At 45.8% G+C, this 14535-nt stretch overlaps 1 long non-coding RNA gene across 1 annotated transcript in view; it reads right to left on the bottom strand.

Annotated features, from left to right (window-relative positions):
* Positions 1-543: 543 nt before the first annotated feature.
* Positions 544-14535, bottom strand: part of LOC108177275 (uncharacterized) — a 49713-nt gene continuing 35721 nt past the window's right edge. Inside the window, exon 4 of the long non-coding RNA XR_007922509.2 lies at positions 544-4981. This is a non-coding gene — a long non-coding RNA (uncharacterized lncRNA). The remainder of the gene's footprint in view (positions 4982-14535) is intronic.

Raw genomic sequence — 14535 nt, 5'->3', positions numbered from 1 at the left:
AATCAGCAGTAGTGACCACTCAATGTTGTCTTATAGTGACTGGAAAGATGCCATGGGGTAAACTCTTAGGAAATGGTTACACAACATGAAAATGCAAATTGTTGATCTTATTTAAATAGTTTTAATGTAGTTATCATTCAGCTAAAAATACAATGATAAAAAGAATGCATTAGGATGTCTAACAGTGGGCACTCAGAAAGGTATAAGGTTCTAGATTTTTCCATGCAGGAAAATCTTTCAGGACCATACTTTGTAAGAGTAACATCAGAAGGACATCCAAACAGGATTTTTGCTTACCCATCACTCATCAGGAGTAAATGGAGGGGCACCATACACACTGTACACTCCAGGCTGCCATAGGAAGAGGTATAGCTTCCCACAGAAAGATTCTACTCTTAAAATAATTAGACCAGAAGCATGCAGTGAGTCAGGGAGGCATAGTAGCTCTGAGCACCTCTGATAGACCTATCCAGATGTAAGTCCCAGTGTCTCTACTTGGTGCCTGTGTGCAAGATCAACTCACTGAATCTCTCTGAGCCTCAGTTTATTGATCCGTATAATATGGCTAATACTAGATAATATATAATAATATCTATCTCAGGAATTGGCGAGTTTCATAAAACACAACTGTAAAACATTAATTACACAGTATCATTTAGAATAGCCATATAGGAGGTTTTTCAAATTATTATTTAATAATAATAAAATGTCTCAAAACTTCAAGTCTCAACAAATCCAAGACAAGAGACATTTAACAAGCACATAAAACCAAAGTATTTTCAATTGCCAGAAGTAGAGTAAGGGCAGAGGAAAAAGGGAGTTAGAGACTGAGTCTAGGGAGTCAGTGTGGTGGTACAACAGGTTAAGCTGCCACCTGCAATGCCAGCACCCCTCGGTGGAGTGCAGATTTGAGTCCCAGTTACTCCATAGCCAATCCAGCTTCCTGTTCATGTCTTGGAAAAGGAATGGATTGGGCCCCTGCCACCCAGTTTGGAGTTCCTGGCTCCTGGCCTTTGGCTGGGCACAGATCTAGCTGTTGCAGACATTTGGGGAGTAGATCAGTGGATGAATGGAAGATCTCTTCCTCTCTCTATCTCTCTCTCTCTCTGTGTGTGTGTCTCTCTCTGTCACTCTGCCTTTCAAAAAAGTAAAATTGAGTCTAAGAGGCAATTAATAGGGTTAATCACAAAGTAACCAAGTCTAGTTCTGTCATTTTATGAGCAGGCAGAAATAAGAGTGTGTATGTATATGTTCACATGGGTATATACACACAAAATATATTTTTATACCAAGGAAAGGAATCTTTGACCTTTAATTTACTTTTATTGAGGTATAATTTATATACAATAAATGCATATATTCTAGGTAGATGAGGGGATTTCAAAAAAGTTCATGGAAAAGTGGCAATAAAAGAAAAGTTTGATGCAAAATAATTTTGAAATTCACTCATAGTTTTTCATAATATGCATTTTTCTATTAACTTTTTTGAGGAACACCTCATACACTTTGGTGAATATACATATGCCTAGCCACAAATAAAATTTAGGGAAATTCCATCATTCCAGAAAGTTCTGAAATCTTCCTTTCCCCAGCCCCAGGCAACCATAGTTCTCCTTTCAGTTACTGTTGATTAATTTAGCCGCATGGTCCCAAATCATGCCAAATTGCCCTGAGACACTAACAGCAAACTCACAGTACCACGGATGTTTTACATTTGTGAGAGAAACACAAAGACATCTGTTGAACACTATAGGAACCACTATGACCCAATGACTTCATAGAAGGAACTGTTATGGTATTTCTTTTGGCTTAGGGGCACCATAAACAATTACTGAGACACTAGTAATAACATTTCCAAGGCTCATCACTGTTGCTGCATAAATCACCGTGTCAATTTTCTGAGAACTATTTTAGTGTAGGGATGTAACACAATTTCTCTGAAGAGAGTTGTATATGAAGGCTCATAGTAAATCTTTTGAATACATATGTTTTCATTTTTCTTGGGTAGATAACTAGATGCAGAATTTCTGGGTCATATGTTAAGTGTGTGTTTAACTTTTAAAGAAACTGCCAAACTGTTTTCCACAGCACAGTTTTACACCCTTAGTCGCTCTACTTCCTTGCCAGTATGGTATTACCAGTCTCTTTAATTTTAGCCATTCTGGTGGGTGTGTGGTGCTATTTCATTGTGCTTTCAATTTGCATTTTCCTGGTGACTAATGATGTTGAGAATTTTTTCATGTGCTTGTTGGCAATTTTTATATCCTTTTTAATGAAGCTGGTTGAAATATTTTGCCCATTAAAAATATTATTGAGGGATATGTTTTCTTATGATTGAGTTGCAAGCCTTTCTGTTTGTTCTCAGTACAAGTCCATTGACAGAAACACATATATTTTTATTCTGGGGTGTAATTTTTTCTTTTCATTGCCCTAACACTGTCTTTCAAATAACAAAAGCTTTCAGTTTTGATGAGGCCCACTTTATCAATATTTTCTTTACGGTTGGTGGTTTTTTTGTGTCCTAATCATTTTTGTCTACCCCAGAGTTGCACAGATTGTCTTCTGTTTGTTTTTATGTGTCTGATAGTTTTGGCTTTTACATTTAGGTCTGTAATCCATTTTGAGTTAGTTTTTGTACATGGCGTGAGGTGAGGGTACAGTTTCTTTTTGTCTTTTTCTTTTTTTAAAATGAGATCTAGGTGGTCACGCAGCCTTTGCTGAAAAAAAACCTCACCTTTCACCCTGAATCACCCTGGCACCTTTGTTGAACATTAACTGACTATGTATGTGTGAGCCTATATCTGGACCCTCCTTTTCCATTCATTTACAACTATCCTTTGCCAATGTGCATTGTGTTGACAACTAGGGCTTTGTAGTAAGTCTTGAAATCCAGGCACTTTAATGTATTCCCATTTCTTTCCTTTTTTTTTTTTAAACTGTTTTGGTTAAATGATAAATCATTTGCATTTTTATATAAACTATAGAATCAAGTTGACTTTTCTACAGAAAAGTCTGGTGGGATGGACTCTCTTGAGCATGAATAAGGCTGTCAGGCCAAATTCTTTGAAAGACTGAGAAAGTTTGGTTGTGATTTAAATGGTGAACAGAAAACAAAAGTAGGAAAGAAAAAGGAACAGAATTCCCCAAAGCGGTCTTTCCTATTGCATCCTTACATTCATGAGTTAATATTTGTGGATATACAAATCCTTAAAAGGGGCAGCACATTAAAGTTGCAACCTTTCCTAAGAATGCTTCTAGCTACTTTGGTATCAAGTAAATGTACTGAGTTTTTAAAGAAATTGGGACTCTAGAAGTGGAAAGAACCATATAAATGGGGATGTTGGGGGAGGGGGAGTGCCAAAATAAACAATGTCCCCCTCATTTTGTTTTGAAGGGCACTATTCAGAAGATCTCTTCTCATGGGGCACACTGTCCCCACCCAGTTACACAGAAACAAAGGAGCACACGTTTGTGACCTTAGCATGAACTTGGGGTTTGTCAGGGACAAATGGTGAGACTTCCACAGTGTTTGTCAGCTTAGGGAGTGATGAGAATATATTAAAAACAGAATTAAAAATATTCATGATGAATCAAAGCTAGGTAGATGCTAAAAGGACAATGATAAAGTTGGCAGGCAATGTTTGTGAGCCACACAAAAAAATTAGAGCTAAATTTGGCATTGGAGCCGAAATGTCCTGGAATTGTGTCCTGTTTTCCCCACTTTCTTACCGAGTAATTCTATGGATAGGGGATCAGAATGCTAATTGTAAATTCCCCTGAAGGATTAAACAAGATCTCTCCAACTACCTCGTGGATGTCACAGGCTCTGCACATTCAATGGGTCCAGAACAAATCCCCATTTTCCTCTCCAACCAACCCCTCCTTTTGTATTTCCTTCTGATGACCCTAACCCTAATCCCCTGCCATCTGCTGTAGCAGGTCTGTGCCCTTTGAAGCAGCCCAGGACCTTAGAACACCTTCTCCACATTTGGTTTCTCCCTAGCTTAGAAGCCCAGGCATGAAACAAAAGCTGACTACATTTCCCGGTCTCCTTTGCTGGTAGGATGCAGAACTATGACTCAGAGTCCTTGGTGGATGCACCAGCATGGGACTTTGATTTTGCATAGGGCAGGAATGCAGGAGGACAGAGAATCTCCATTTCACTGCTGCAGGTGTGTGCACAGGTGGCACTATGCTGGGGTGTCCTTGCTATTTTCACTAGGGAGTTCTTCCTGGAAACTCAGCCCAGAACCAGATCCATCTCAACTACATTATTCTGCAAATGGCCAGCTCTTTACTGTTGCAAGGCCCTCATTTACTGTTCCTTGCCAGCACTATGTCCCATTTTCATCCAGCCAACGTTTCCAGGTCCTTCAAATTTCAGCCCTAGCTTCGCAATTCAGTGAAGGGCTCTTCACTTCTTCTCTGCACTGTTTACAGTTGTAATGAAATGACCCTAGGTTTGGCTGGCTAGGCAGAATGGCACAGCTTGTAAAAACATGAGTTTTATAGCCACCTTGTACCATGGGTCTGATTCCTTTATTTCTTATATGTGTGACCTTGAACAAGCTAACTTCATGTTCTGTGCCTTAGCTTCCTCATCTAGAAAATTGGCGCTGAGATATATTGCATCTTTGTCAAAGGTATGCTTAGAGCAGGGGTCAGCATACCTTTCCTGTCAAGGGCCAGCTAGTAAATACTTTAGGGCTTGTGAGTCATGTGGTCTCAGTCTCAATTTTTATGTAGCACAAAAGCAGCCATTGAAATAACATGTAAATGAGTGGCTTTATTTACAGAAGTAGGTGGTGGGCCATATTTGGCCCACGAAGAGCAGTTTACAACTCCTGGCTTAGAATAGGCTTGGCACAGGGCATCTGCTTGGTAAAAGTTTGCTATTATCCATCTAATGTGTTTTGTTTATGCTTGAATATGAGCTTTCCACAGGGAATGTATTTGTTGCTCAGTGCTGTATCACCAGTGCCTAGAAAGATAAGTAGTTCATATCAGAGGTCCAATAAGTACACATTTAACAAATAAATGAGTATGTCAAGGACCTAACCCAGAGCCAAGGGCAGAGTTGGTGCTGAAGAATTCTTGGTTTCCTTTACCTCTTTTCTTGTTTGAGTATGGTGCTATTAACTCACCCATAATGGGGTGCTATGGCATCAGTATGGTCAGTTCCCTCTGAAAGTCATGTTGCCATTTTATCCCCAGTGTGAGACAGTAAAGAGGTGGGACCAGGTGGGACATTTAAGAGGTGAGTTGGGGGTCGGTGTTGTGGTGTAGCAGGTAAAGCTGCCGCCTGCAGTGCCATATGGGCACTGCATTCCATATGGGCACTGTTTTGAGTCCTGGCTGCTCCACTTCCGATCCAGCTCTTTGCTACAGCCTGGGAGAGCAGTTGAAGAGGCCCAAATCCTTGGGCCCCTGCACTCATGTGGGAAGACCCAGAGAAAGCTCCTGGCTCCTGGCTTTGGATTCGCACAGCTCTAGCCATTGCGGCCAATTGGGGACTGAACCAGTGGATGGAAGACCTCTTTCACTCTCTGCCTCTCCTTCTCTCTCTGTGTAACTCTAACTTTCAAATAAAAATAAATAAATCTTAAAAAAGAGAAAGAGGTGAGTAGGCCTCTGCTCTCATGAACGATTTTAGATATTCATGTGATTACAAGCTAATAAGTTATCTCAAGAATTGATTGGCTATTGGAGCCAGATTGGCCAGGTATCACTCATGTTCTGTCTCTAGCTATGCAATGCCTTGTGCCAGGAACCTCAGAACTCTGCATGAAGACTATCACCAGAAGTAGCTCCTTGATGCTCAACCAGAACCATGACTCAAAATTAAGTCTCTTTTCTTTATCCCTTATCCAATCTGTGGTATTGTGTTATTCATAACAGAAAACATATTCAGATACGGGGCATATATTCTCAGGGATTTATTTATACTAGAAACAGTAGATAAAATTTTCTTACCATAGATTTCCAAGGGAAGAATTTTCTAGATAAGTAGCATGACTTTTATGACTTTTGATATATTCTAATAACATTTTGCATTGTAATAACAATAGAACTTAAAAGGTACCTAGCAGGTATCAGGTATTTTCATATAACTCTTTTTTAAAAAAATTACTTATTTGAAAAGTAGAGTTACAGAGAGGAGGAGGCAGACAGAGAGAGAGAGAGAGAGAGGGAGGGAGAGTGAGTCTTCCATCCCCTGGTTCACTCCCCATTGATATAACTCTTTAATCCTCATATTCATCACTCCAAGAAGACCATACAACCCTCTGAAGCAGATATTTCTTATCTTTAGCTGAAAAAACTGAGAGGAAACTTAAGTGTTTTGCCAACTATGAGTTGGAAGGCAAGCTGGGTATTGGACTCAGGCATATTTAGTCAATGTTCCATTGTCTTTCTTTTATTTATTTATTTAAGAGAGTTACAGAGAGAGAGGGAGAGGTAGAGAGAGGTCTTCCATCCACTGGTTCACTCTCTGAATGGCTGCAATGGCTGGAGCTGGGTTGATCTGGAGCCAGGAGCTAGAAGCTTCCTCTGGGTTTCCCATGCAGGTACCCAAGCACTTAGGCCATCTTCCAGCTGCTTTCCCAGGCCATTAGCAGAGAGCTGGATCGGAAGAGGAACAGTCAGGAGAGATGCAGGCTGAGGCTTAGCCTACTAGGTCACAATGCAAACCCATCCTCCATTGTCTTTCTAGCAAGCTACATAGTTCCTCACAATGCCCAGTTGCTTTTCAAAGAGGCCAACAGAAATGATTCTATATGAACCCTGGTTATTACTATTTCTCCCAAATCCATTTGGCAAAAACCCCCACAACAGAGGGTGGGTTTGGCAAATGTAGTTATTGCCCAGCAACCCCACTCATAGGCATACACATCAAAGAATTAAAATTAAGTTTTTGGGACTGGTGCTGTGGTGTAGTGGGTAAAGTTGCCGCCTTACAGTTCTGGTATCTCATTTGGGTACCAGTTCAAGTCCCAGCTGCTCCACTTTCAATCCAGCCCTCTGCTATGGCCTGGGAAAGCAGTCGCAGATGGCCCAAGTGGTTGGGCCCCTGAACCTGCCTGGGACACCTGGAAGAATCTCCTGGCTCCTGGCTTTGGATTGACTCAGGTCCGGCTGTTGCGGCCATTTTGGGGAGTGAACCAGCAGATGGAAGACCTCTCTTTCTCCCTGCCTCTGCCTTTGTAACTCCAACTTTCAAATAAATAAATAAATCTTTAAAAAAATCATTTCAAAATCTTGCACAAGACACTCATGGCAATATCATTCACAATACCCAAAAGGTGGGAGCAACCCAAAAGTCCACCAAAAGAGGAATGGAAAAAATGAAACATGATATATCCATATACAATGGAATATGATTTGGTTATTAGAAGGAGTAAGATTCTAATATAGGCTATAACACAGAGGTGTGGGGAGCAACCGGACTAGACTGAGTTACTGGAATTAAGACTTATTCTATGCATCTGCTCTCCCACAATATGGCGCTGGGAGAGAAGTAAACAGCTTCCGCACAGCTGCCTCCAGTTTAACTAATAAACTGTAGGACTTGCTATTGATTGGAGGAGAGCAGCGTACTCGGCGTGTGGGCAGCCGAGTTAGGATTGGCGGAGGAGGACTATAAAGGAGGAGAGAGACGGCATGCACCAGGAACATCTATGGGGAACATCTAAGGGAACCCGTGCAGCCCCCGAGAAAGCCGGCCGGCGGTGTGCCGCTCCCCTGCGGAAGTGGGGAATGCGGCCAGGGGGAACTGCCCTTCCACGGAGGTGGAAGGGATAGTAGCCAACCCGGGAAGAACCAGCAGCAAACCCGGGGAGGGCCGAGCAGACGAAAGAACAGCGCAGGGTCCTGTGTCGTTCCTCCATGAAGAGGGGGAGCGACAAAATGGTGCCGTGACTCGGATATGAAGCCTAGGCAGGGGCTTAGTGTCGTTCCTCCACGAAGAGGGGGAGCGACATAATGGTGCCGTGACTCGGATAGGAAACCTAGCTCGGATAGGAAACCTGACTCGGATAGGAAACTTAGGACGGATATGAAACTTAGGAGGGAAGAAACGGGAAGAACTAGGGAAAATATCGGAGAGAGAAACTAGCAAACAGCCTAGGGAAAAGCCGGACGAAAAAGGAGCCGGAAGAAGCTATTGAAAGCGTAGGCATAGACTAGCAAACAGCCTAGGGAAAAGCCGGACGAAAAAGGTGCCGGAAGAAGCTATTGAAAGCCCAGGCATAGACTCAGATACGGACTACGGGGGGAAGCTGGGAGAAATCTCTAAGGTCGAAAGCGAAAGTGAAAGCTAGAACAAACAGACTCGGATACGGACTGTGGGGAGAGGCTAGGAGAAATGAGGGAGGAGTATTGTTGGAGGAAAGCTTGGGGAAACATACCGGGTAGGCAGGGGCAGGCCGAGGCGGACACGAAAGCCACTTTGGGATTCTCAAGTTAGCCCGGGAATAGGGGGCGAAAAGTTGAAACTAGAAGCTGAAACGTGAGCCTGGTTGGGATCCGTCTGATTAGCCCGGGGAGCAAAGGACGGGAAGCCAAACCGTGGGGCGGAGACGTACGCTGGGTTGAATTCGCCAGGCTAGCCCGGGGAACTTAGATTGAATGCTAGTGGCGGACACGTAAGCTACGCTGTGTTACTCGCGGAAGCCGCCGCGTGCAGAGAGAGCACGGGGCGTGAATAGATAGGGAACGGGGCTGGCGCGAGGCCGTGGTGCAGACGCGAAGGGCGTGGAGACCGCGGAGCGCGCGAAGCCAAGCCGCGTAAAGCCGGGAAGCTGCGCAGATGAGAGAGGCGCGGGCTGAAGCGGCTCAGAGCCGGAAAGCTGCCGAGAAGCAGCCTCGGGGCAGGCGCAGCCGGAAAGCCGCAGGGATAAGAACTTAGATTGAATGCTAGTGGCGGACACGTAAGCTACGCTGTGTTACTCGCGGAAGCCGCCGCGTGCAGAGAGAGCACGGGGCGTGAATAGATAGGGAACGGGGCTGGCGCGAGGCCGTGGTGCAGACGCGAAGGGCGTGGAGACCGCGGAGCGCGCGAAGCCAAGCCGCGTAAAGCCGGGAAGCTGCGCAGATGAGAGAGGCGCGGGCTGAAGCGGCTCAGAGCCGGAAAGCTGCCGAGAAGCAGCCTCGGGGCAGGCGCAGCCGGAAAGCCGCAGGGATAAGAGAAACAGAAGTTTAGAAGTAAAAGAGAAATAGGAATGCTGGAAGATAGAAGTAAAATGGGAGAAATAGGAATGCCCGGAGATAGAGAAATAGAGAAATAGAAAGGCCTCCCTACAACACTGCAATGTGAGAGCTTGGATTCGGTCTGCCCGATTAGTGAGGCGATGAGCACCTGGGCGGCTAGCAGCTTATGCGCCGCAGGTCACCGAAGACAGGCACGAATTAACATCAGTAAGGCCTCCCCACAAAAAGGCAATGAGAAGGCTTGGATTCGGTCTGCCTGATTAAGGCGGTAAGCGCCAGCAAGCAGCTCGACCAGAGTATGAGCTGCAGGTCACCGAAGATAGGCACGAACCAACACTAATAAGTCTCCCCCACAAAAAGGCAATGAGAAGGCTTGGATTCGGTTTGCCTGATAGGTTTTGTAAGCCCCTGCGGGCAGAGCAGAGCATGCGCTGCAGGGCACCGAACACAGGCACGCATCAGCGCCTAAAAACCTCCTCACAATGGCGAAGAGAGGACCCGGATTCGGTTTTCCTGATTGATAGGACTTGTAAGAGCCTGTGGCAACTCTAGCAAGTAGAGCAGAGTGTGTGCCGCGGGACACCGAAGACAGGCGCGTATCAACGCCAAAAATAAAAAGAAAGGGGGATCTGTGGGGAGCAACCGGACTAGACTGAGTTACTGGAATTAAGACTTATTCTATGCATCTGCTCTCCCACAATATGGCGCTGGGAGAGAAGTAAACAGCTTCCGCACAGCTGCCTCCAGTTTAACTAATAAACTGTAGGACTTGCTATTGATTGGAGGAGAGCAGCGTACTCGGCGTGTGGGCAGCCGAGTTAGGATTGGCGGAGGAGGACTATAAAGGAGGAGAGAGACGGCATGCACCAGGAACATCTATGGGGAACATCTAAGGGAACCCGTGCAGCCCCCGAGAAAGCCGGCCGGCGGTGTGCCGCTCCCCTGCGGAAGTGGGGAATGCGGCCAGGGGGAACTGCCCTTCCACGGAGGTGGAAGGGATAGTAGCCAACCCGGGAAGAACCAGCAGCAAACCCGGGGAGGGCCGAGCAGACGAAAGAACAGCGCAGGGTCCTGTGTCGTTCCTCCACGAAGAGGGGGAGCGACATAATGGTGCCGTGACTCGGATATGAAGCCTAGGCAGGGGCTTAGTGTCGTTCCTCCACGAAGAGGGGGAGCGACACAGAGGGACCCGGAGAACACACTGAATGAGGGATGCCAGACCCATTGGACCATGCGTTGTTGATCCTGTGTGTAGGAAGGATCCAGAACAGGAAAGTCCATAGAAACAGAAAACAGATTCATGGTAGATGGAGGCTAGAGAGGAGATGGGGAATGACTGCCAACAGGGTTTCTCTTGGAGTGATGAACATATTCTGCAATTAGTGAATAGTGATGTTTGCTCAGCCTTATGAATGCGGTAACGACACTGAATTGTACACTTTAAAATCGAACATTTGTTATGTGTATTTTACTAATATAAATATCCATAACAAATCTGGAATATGATAGGGAAATAATTTTTCAGAAATATTAACATTTCGGGGCTTCTGTACCCTTTCTTGCAATTTCTCATCCTAAGCTCTTTCTTCTTCTTCCTTTTCCTCCCCCTCTTCTTCTTCTTTATAATTATCACTTAGCTTTATTTTATTTGAAAGGCAGAGAGTCAGAAACAGACAGGTCTTCCATCGGCTAGTTCACTCCCCAAATACCTGCAAATGCTGGGGCTTGGCCCGTCTGAAGCCAGAACTCAATCTGTGTTGCTCATGTGGGTGGCAAGGATCCAGGTGCTTAAGCCATCATCTGCTACCTCCAAGGGTGCACACCAGCAGGAAGCTGGAATTGGAAGGTGTGCTCGGGCTCAAATCCAGACACTCTGATATGGAATGCAGATGTCTTAAGGCGCTCTCTTAACTGCTGTGTCACATGCCTGCCCCTCTTCCTTCTTAGGAGGGTTTTGCCTTTTTTCCACTTAATACTTTGGAGTCTAAATGGCCTACTAGCTGTGTTGCTTTCAGCTTCCTCTTGCCCAGAGAACACATGTGCAGCTGACCAGGACAGCATCTAGCTCACCTTCCTGGATGGCCTAATGAGATTTGTTGGGCTCCATCAGAGAGAAGCAGGCTTTCTGCTGATGCATGATGCTTTCTGCCCAAACCACATGGTTTAGCTCACAGATGCCTTTGAGCTTCTTTGCTTGCTTGTCCTCTTGGGGCAGAGGGAAGGAAGGGCCGAGGCTCCATGGGCAGCTTCCTGAGTCTGCACCAACCTTCCCTGCAATCTGCTTTCCCAACCTGGAGAGTTTCCTTGGCAACCAAGTTAATAGTCAGTCACTCACCGCTTTCAGCTCTTCAACTCTTATTAATGCTTATTCAATTTGAATAGTTTGTCTTACTTGAAAAGAAACTGCACAAGCTGCACTTTTTGTTGTTGCTAATTTTTTTTTTTAAATCTGGGCTTCTGTCAGGCTTTTTGAAAGCTCCAGGCATATTTCTCCTATGAATGCTTGAAATACAGTTAACAAGCACAAAGTATACCTACTAAGTGTCAGGCACTGGTGCCAGTGCCCTACCTGTAACCATTTCATCTTCACGACAACCCGTGAGGCAGGTTCAATTACTATTCCCATTTTACAGACAGGGATAGTGAGGCACCAAGAGGTCACACAGCTCGTCCAAGGACTGTAGGCAGTACCATCCCTAGTCTATGCTGTCGGGTAATTCCTTCAAACCCTATCGGGTGCCTGCATTTTCACAGGACACCTGGAGGAGAAAAGCATTTGCCAAAGGTGGGGAGGCTATTATAATGTCATCTGGGCACTGGGGCTGGATGGTGGGAGAAAGTTGGGAGTGGGCACCTCTCACCAGAATCCCTCACATCCTGCCATCTGGGCATAGCAAATGCCACATGACTGCTGTTTTGAATGACCAAGGCTAATGACCAAGTGGTTTAAGACATCTCTGGCTCGGGCTGTGCCGGGTGTTAAGTCTTGCTGCTACGGCTTAGTCCGTGGGTGAATTACCTCAGAAATTCTGGAGTCAAGGCTGACTGAGCCAGGAGGGGTTCCTCTGAGGAAAAGCAGGCCTAGGCCAGGTTCTGGAATCTTTTATGATCTCTTGCCTTGGTGCTACTGGTACTTGGTGCCACACAATTCTCTGTTGAGGGGGTTGCTGCTGGCATGGTGGGGTATTTAGCTGCGTCCCTGGACTCTGCCCACTGGAAGAGACCCCCCCGCTGTGACAACCAAAAGCATCTCCAGACCAGGCCCAGAGCAAAACTGCCTCTGATTGAGAACCACGATCTCAGACATTTAGCATCTCAGACAGCGTCTTGCTGTTCAGAGGGTAATCGTCTGTGATCCTGTGACATCACTGCCTTTGTGTGGAGAGGGACCAGAGTCCCAGTCAACACACAGAGGAGTGCAAGGGTGACTGGTGACAGGTCAGTGACAGAGCCTGCCCTCATGAAGCAGTGCCCACCACACTCGCGTCCCACCTCGCTCAGAAAGGCGACCTCACTATCCAGGGTGAAAGCCTCCTCTGAGGGAATTTCTCTATCTTCTCCATGTCCTGAGTTCCCACCAGGCCTTCTGCTTTCTCCCCTCATGGGAAGTCCCTGGGAGATTCCCCCTATGCTCAGGGAAGCCCCCAGGCCAGGGAGAAGCTTCTGCAACCGTAGGTGCCCTGAGCCGGCTGGCAGGAGACGTGTGTCTTCCTGCGTGGTCTCTGGGTGGCATCTTGTCCTGCTTTCTTTGCCTGCTGCTTGTTCCCAGGAAGCTTGGAGCCCTCCTGGCTGCCTGTGTTCCAGTCACAGTCTGTTCCTACTGCCTGCTGCTGGGCTGTCACCCCTGGTCTTGGTAGTTTACTCCCTAAATGTCCACTGGGGCTGGGCCAGGCCAGAGCCAGAGCTGGGAACTCAATCCAGGAATCCAGGTCTCCATGTGGGTGGCAGGCAACCAGCTACTTGAGCTATCACCTGCTGCCCCTCAGGGTCTATATTAGCAGGAAGCTGGAACTGGGGTTGGAGCTGGAACATGAACCCAGGTATGCCAATATGGGGTATAGGCTTCCCAACCAGCGTCTTAACTGCTAGGCCAAATACCTGCCCCTTTATACATAATTATTATCTCTCTCTCCCTCTCTTCCATCTATCTATAATCTATGTATGTATGTATGTATGTATGTATGTATGTATCTATCTGCCATCCAACTATCTGGAGATTAATTTTAAGGACCTGACTTATGTGATTAAAGAGGTTAGTACATCCAAAATCTGCAGAGTAGGGACCTAGGAAGACTGATGTTGAGTTCAAGTCTGAAGGCCTCCTGCTGGCAGAATTCCCTCTTGCTAGGGCCTGGTGGCACAGTGGTGGTGGTGGTGTCAGTCTCGGTTCTATTGAAGGCCTTCTACTAGTTGCATGAGGGTCATCTGCTTTACTAAAGTCTACCTGTTAAGCATTATCTCATTCAGAAGTACTGTCACAGAAACATCTAGCATGTTTGACCAAATATCTGGCCCAGCCACATTGACATATGAAATTAACTGTTACTGCGGGCTAGGCCACAGTCCCAGTTAATCTCCTGGCTGCCTGCTCCATGCCCACACTGACTGTGTCTCACTTGAAGTGAATGATCCATCCATCCACGCTGTCCAGCAATCATACTCATGCACTCTCCATCTCTGCTTCTAGACAACTATTTCAAACCTCTTTCCCATCCTCAGTCTCACCTGATAACTGCGCTCCATCTCTGAGAGGAGACGCCATAGAAACCACTCCAGGCACCTACCTACAGGCTGCCTCTGAGCCCACACGCTCTCCCTCCTTCCCCTTACCATCAGTGAAACACCTGGGTTCCTACAAGCACACCTGCTTTCTGTCTCCCACAATTCCTCCCCCTCTCTCTTGAATGTTTTTTCTTTACTTATTTATTTCCATTAGTACATAAACTTCTCTTGACCTTGGTTAAAGCTCCCACTTTCTTTTGTACAGTACTGACTTCCAGTTTTGCTGTCTTCAATCTCTCTTCTTTCATCCTCTTAAAAAACTTTTATTGAGGTAAAATACACATAACATGAAATTTACCATTGTAACCATTTAAAAATGTGTATTTTTTAAATTTTTTATTTGAAAGGCAGAGATAGACACTGGAAGAGATATGAGAGATAACTACTTTAAAGTGTGTAATTTGGGGCCAGCATTGTGTAGCAGGTAAAGCCACTGCCTGCAATGCTGGCATCCTATATGGACACCACTTTGTGTCCTAGCTGCTCTTTCCAATCTAGCTCCATGCTAATGGCCTAGGAAAAGAAAGAGAGGATGGCCCAAGTGTC

The sequence above is a fragment of the Oryctolagus cuniculus genome, chromosome 14 (genome assembly GCF_964237555.1).
Source record: "Oryctolagus cuniculus chromosome 14, mOryCun1.1, whole genome shotgun sequence".
Lineage (NCBI taxonomy): Eukaryota > Metazoa > Chordata > Mammalia > Lagomorpha > Leporidae > Oryctolagus > Oryctolagus cuniculus.
This window is presented reverse-complemented; position numbering and strand designations above follow the sequence as displayed.